The sequence below is a fragment of the Oryzias latipes genome, chromosome 4 (assembly GCF_053564925.1).
Source record: "Oryzias latipes strain Hd-rR chromosome 4, Olatipes_Hd-rR_3.1".
Classification (NCBI taxonomy): domain Eukaryota; kingdom Metazoa; phylum Chordata; class Actinopteri; order Beloniformes; family Adrianichthyidae; genus Oryzias; species Oryzias latipes.
In genome coordinates, this window is record NC_136240.1 from 4,036,979 (window position 1) to 4,043,750 (window position 6,772).

Sequence of the window (6,772 nt, forward strand, 5' to 3'; positions counted from 1 at the left end):
AAGCAATACTTTCTTTTGACCCATTACCACTTTCCCAACAAGGAGCAATAGCTCTCCTAACCATGTGTGCTACATCTACACAACCCTGTATTTTCACCCAATAATTAAGCATCAGTTGTTTGATTCTGAGAGTCAATGGTAGTTCCCCCATTTCAACTTGTAATGACACAGCAGGAGTTGACCTCATAGCCCCAGTACATATTCTCAATGCCTGTTTTTGGATTACCTCAATCTTATGTAACAGCGTTTTGCAAGCTGTATTATAAACAATGATTCCATAATCTGTGACTGACCTAATCATAGTAATATATATTTGCTTTAAAGCCTGCACACTAGCTCCCCACCCAGTACCTTTCAAGCATCTCATTATATTTATGACTTTCTTACATCTCCCTACTATACTATCAGTATTCTCTCTCCATTTCAACTTTGTATCAAATATGACTCCCAGATATCTAAAACTATGCACTTGCTCCATTGCTTCTCCATGTAATTTTAAGTTCAAAACAGTATCACGTTTCTTAGTAAAAACCATGCATTTTGTTTTAGTCACTGAAAACTTGAACCCCCAATCATATGACCAGTTTTCCACCTCTGTAATAGCGTCTTGTATCTTTCTCTCCACATAACGAATATTCCTTCCCCTCTTCCACAAGGCTCCATCATCTGCAAATAATGCTTTCCCAAATTCGCATCCAATTGAATTAAAGATATCATTAATCATAATTAAAAACAGCACAGGGCTAATCACACTTCCTTGTGGGGTTCCATTATCCACTATATACCTATTAGAAAAGGACTGTCCTAGTCTAACTTGTATATATCTATCAAATAAAAATCCCTTAATCCAATTATAAATTCTTCCACGAAGTCCTAACCTACCTAATTTTATCAATAAACCCTCTTTCCAGACCATATCATAAGCCTTTTCAATGTCAAAAAATACTGCCACTAAATATTCTTTATTTACTTGGGCTTTCCTAATGTCTGCTTCAAGGCAGACTACAGGGTCCATTGTCCCTCGACCTTTCCTAAAACCATTCTGGTATTGGGACAGTAAATTTTTACTTTCCAGGTAGTAAGACAATCTCTCATTTATCATTCTTTCCATTACTTTCCCAACATGTGATATGAGTGCTATGGGCCTGTTATTTTCTGGGCTGCTCGGATCTTTCCCAGGTTTTAACATAGGAATAACCACAGCCTCTTTCCAATTAGTCGGCAATTTACCTTCACTCCAGACCCTATTATACATGTCCAATAATTTCAACTTCATTTTTCTACCTAAATGTTTTAACATAACATAACTTATACCATCCCTACCTGGTGATGTGATTTTAGATTTTTGTAGTGCAAACTCCAACTCAAAGTATGTAAACGGAGCATCCATAGCTGTCAAATAAGTGTCACCATCAAATTCCTGATAGTGCTGTTCCCTAATTTCATCTCTCCTCCCTTTCCTATATCCTGACAAATTCTCATTACTTTGACTTCTCACAAAGGTCTTAGCCAACATTTCAGCTTTATCCGTATCTGTTATCGCCAGGTCATCACCCATATTTAATACTGGATATTGCAACTCTCTCCTTATACCCTTCATTTTCCTAATCATACCCCAAACCGTACTAACCGGAGTTGTTCGACCAATTGTATCACAAAAACCACTCCAGTACTCCCTTTTCTCCTTTTTAATAATCCTCCTCGCCTGTGCACAAAGCCTCTTATAGTTCAATAGGTTTTCATATGTGTGAGTCTGTTTTAAGAGTCTCAAACCCTTATTCCTATTTTTAACTGCTATCTTGCAGTCTTCAGTCCACCATGGAATATTTCTCCTCATCATAGTCGTTTCACTTCTTGGAATTGTCTTTTCTGCTGCTAAAATTATTACATTTCTAATTTTCTTTTCCATTTCTTCAGCAGTGCTCTCCATACTAATGTTTGAATATTCCTCACACATACAAGTAAAGTCATCCCATTTAGCTTTTTGAAAAAGCCATCTTCCTTCCTTGTCATTACTTGATGGTTCTCTATCTCCACCAACCCTAGAGAAAACAGGAAAATGGTCACTCCCCATAGTGCTGTTGTGTACAGTCCACTCACAACACCCTGCCAGGACACTTGAAACAAAAGTGAGATCTAATGCTGACATGTTCCCTGTACAAACATCTATTCTTGTTCCTCTCCCATCATTGAGACACACCAAGTGTAATTCATCCATCAAATCCTCCAACACCTCACCATTAGCATCTGTCACCTTCCCACCCCATAATGTGCTATGTGCATTAAAATCCCCACAAACAATGACATGCCCATTGTCTAGATCAGTGTTTTTCAACCTTTTTTGAGCCACGGCACACTTTAACCTTGACAAAAATCCCGCGGCACACCAGCATCCAAAAAAATAGATAAATAAAAAAAAAGAAAAAGCTCAGTCTGTATTGATCTACAGCCGCTCTGCAATCTCACATGCATTTTTGTGATAATTGTTGCAGAAAACGCTGGAAGCTGCAGCTGTTTTTTCTAAAAGATGTATTAAAAATTAACGATTCAAAAACTGTTTGATGTGTGTTCGTTGTTTTAAGACGTTAAGAGGAGAGACTCATTGTGCGCTAAGACAGTCACTTTACTGCATCATGGGAGATGTAGTGCCCGTAATCCGCCGACCGCAGAAAGACCAGCGTCTTTGAGCTTCATGGTTTTGTTCACTTGTTCCAGTCTGATACCAGATTATATGGAAAGCTACACCGCTAAAGACGAGCTTTAGCTGGTATTTTTGTTAGAACAGAGAGACTTTTTTGCGCTAAATCGAAACAAGGAAGTGAATACTTTAACCACTTCTGATTGGTCAGACTGATGACATGTGATTAAGCCTTCAAGAATGATTGGTGGAGACAGTTAAAGGGGCGGGACTTTCCTTACACAGTTATAGCTGCAGCTAAATCGCGGTATCCCCTTATTCTTATCAAAATGTCTTTAATAGAATCAAATAAACACAAAGAAAAAATAATTTTATTATATTTCATATTCTTAACTTCTCAGTGTTTTATCAGGGCCTGTTTGGATGAACAAAGAGCTGATTTCCTGGAGATGGTAATTGCTTTTAGATCAGTTAATGAGGGCAATTTCTCACGGCACACTTGACCATCTCCCACGGCACACTTGTGTGCCGCGGCACACTGGTTGAAAAACACTGGTCTAGATGAATAAGTGATTTAAGAAGACTGAGATCTAACTTTTTGCATGGATTATAGTAATTAATAACATACACTCTCCCCAGACCAATATAAATTTCAATGCCAATACATTCTTCTTGTGTTCCTGTTTTAATCACCCTGTAATAGAAATTGTTTTTAATAAAGGTGGCACAACCACCTCCCCCTCCCTCTGCTCTATCACACCGGATTCCCGTATATTGGGAAATTCTAAAATCTAAATTCGGCCTTAACCACGTCTCCTGAATACATATGACATCTGGTTTTTGATCCAAGTCATCTATACACTTTTTAAATTCCTGTCCATTCGCCAACAAGCTCCTTGCATTCCATTGTAGTACAAGAACCATTTATCCCACACTTCCCACCTCCTGACTAGACTGGGCACTGAGGTTGTTCCGAACCTCTTCCCATGTTAACTCATTGATGTCCAAATGATTCGCCGCTGCTTTCACAATGATTTGTATTCTTTCTGTTTTCGACTTAGTTTCCATCGTTGCATTTATAACTCCAGCAACAAACGTGACTAGTTTCTTCAAATCTAACCAAACTTTCCCCCCAACATTCCTGTCCTGTATACTATTAGACACCTAGTGTATGACTCCTGCCTGTCTATCAGAACCCTTACCAACCATTTTGACTGCATCTGCATATGAGATTCTATGTAGTACTTTGGTTTTTTAAATATGGACTTCTCTTTTCATGACCTGACAGCCTGCATATGCAGCACTATGATTCCCCCCCACAGTTACAACACTTTGGTTTCAACTTGTTTCCACAGGACTCATAGCCATGATCTTCTCCACACCTGGGGCATCTCTGCTTGCCTTTACACACAGCAACAGTGTGTCCAAACCTCTGGCAGTGAAAACATCTAACAGGTTTAGGAATGTATTCCCTCACAGTATAAGACATGTATCCCAGGGATACTCTATCCGGCAGGCTCCTTCCCATAAACTCAAACAGTATTCCCTCAGAATCCCTCCTCACACCATCCCGAAAAACACTTAATCTCCTTACTTCTCTTATTTCTGCCCCTCGTAGGTTAGCTTTAAGTTCTGTAATGGACATCTCCACAGGTATGCCCCAAATAACTCCCCTCCGCCCCTGACCTCCCAGTCCTACCTTGCTCATACTAACAACTTTATGTTTCCCTACTTCTCTCATTTTAGAGGCCCTGTCCCTCTGCTCCTCACTCCTACAAACAATCAACAGGTTCCCATCTCTCAGGACTCTAGCAAGTTTAATATCCCCCACTTGATTCTTCAAGATAGTCGTCAGTTTTATCGGGCTCAAAGAACCTAACCCTTGTCCTTCAGAAAATCTCAAAATTACTTTATAGCCATCCCCTCCTTCTTCGTCACTGTCAGTCGACATCACCCTTCTTTGTTTTCTAGCATCAGCTCCATCAAAACTATTTCCCCTCTTTTCCCTCCCTGTTTCAATCCCAAAGCTCATCTCCATGCTATCCTCACTTTCACATCCCCCGTCTTCTCCCCACTCCTTCCCAGTCACAACGCAGCTGTGCCTACCCGCCGCTGCTTTAGCGTCCAACCTTGATTTAGCCATGTTCCCCGGCTATTTCGAAAAAACACCACCGGAGGGAAAACGCATCCAAGTAGCGATGTTTGCGTCCCGTCTTCAACTTTGAATTTCCGCGTTCGAAATCCCCGGCAGACGATTTCCTCACATCCGGCTGTCGTGAATCACCAGCAAGGGGCCATTCAATTGGCTCAAAGCGAACTCACCTGCTTTGCCGATGAGTTTGATTGACAGATTCATTAGCCAATGGTGACTTTAGTTGACCTGCTCTGTCAGATGAGTCTCAATATTCACCGTAGAAATATCTCTCACACACACGGGGAGATTCACAAACGAGAACGGGATTTTGAATGCACATTCTGCAGTTCGAATGATCTGTGAGTTCACATCACATGTGTAACTAAAAATCACGTTTGTGAAGCACTTACTGTGCATTTCTGATACATTTATTGTGAATTTCTAAAATGTTTTTTGTGAAAAACAGTGTGCACATTTGTGAGAAACACTTATTGTGCATTTGTAAAACATTTAGTGTGCATTTGTGAAACACAATGTGTGTGTTTGTGAAACACAGGGTGTGTATTTTTCCGAATTTATTTTTCCCGTTTGCATAAAATGACATTTGTGAATCGGAGCGTGTGTATTTGTAAAAGCGGTTGTGTGCATTTCTGATTATTGAGACTGAATTAACTCCATAAACCACAGCCAGGTGTAGGAGCAGGAGCAGAGACGAGGTACACGGTCAGGTACAGAGCAGAGACGAGCCAGAGATGAGCCAGAGGCAGGATCCAGGTTCACATAAATCACTGATAATTGTAGAATATTTTGAAATTATTTTGTGCTTGATTTTAAAGTTAATGATCAGAAAATATATAATCGTGGGACTATGACAAAAATAACGACAGAGAGCGCCATAGAGCGAGCAATCTTCTAAACGGGGTTTTATTATTGTTATGATTATTACTAAGTGCATGTTCGCTTATAGTTTTTTAAATCCGTGTGGGCAGTGCTTCATACTTGGCCGAACTGACCCGGAAGAAGGGTTAGGATAAGGTTAATAAGTTCTGGACGGTTTCTCAGGACTCTTCATTCAAAAGCCGCCTCTGCCTGTCCCAAAGCCGGACGGACTGCGGTTTATTTTTTTGATTTTGGCTAAAAACAACATAATCATGATCAACAGACTACTGGGAATGCATTGACAATAGATAAAAAGAGGATCGGAGTGGGACTTTAATCAAAGCATTGTTCAAGGAAAACTGCCTTATCCATGTGCAAATATTTGAATCTCATCTTGGTCTAGCTGGCAGATTGTGATCCAAACCTAAGTAATAGTTTCCCTAATCGCTTCCCTTGGGAACATGGCATTACTATTTCTTTCTTTGCACAGATATCTTACATTTAAATGTTTTGTTATTCACATCACATCTGTTAGATGGTCTGATTTGGTATTTTACACACCACCAAAGTTTTATAGTGCTTCTCTTTTCTACACATGGGTTCAATCATCCCTTTTACTTGATGGAAGCTACATCTGCAGCTTTTTGATCTCAACACTCGTGGCCCTCTGGCCCATGATTAAAGAAGTCAGTGATGGGGAAATGCAGTGATATATGTTTTAGGATGCTTTTGTTTATCGCAGCAAAAAAGTAGTTACCTAGAATTTGGCGAATAACTATGCGTCTTAGTCATCCACATAAGACAATAAAATCACTTTTCTCATGAAAAGCAATACATTTGTTTATCAGCACCTTGTGGTTTCTCTAAGCACTTCAGTTGACATGGTTTGCTAATATCTTTGCTCTCTCTGCACCTGATTCCAGAGTTGTCTGTGCTTACCTGGATTTCTGACCTGTTTTTCTGTCCCGACCAATGAATTTCTGCTGCTGCTCTGATCTGCCCTGGGCTGTATTTCTACAATCCGGCTGATGTCAAGACCGAACTGTCTATCTGTTATCAACTCCTGAGCTTTTATTCCATGGGTTGAACAAAAAGATTGCATAAAAATGTGAAAAACTAAA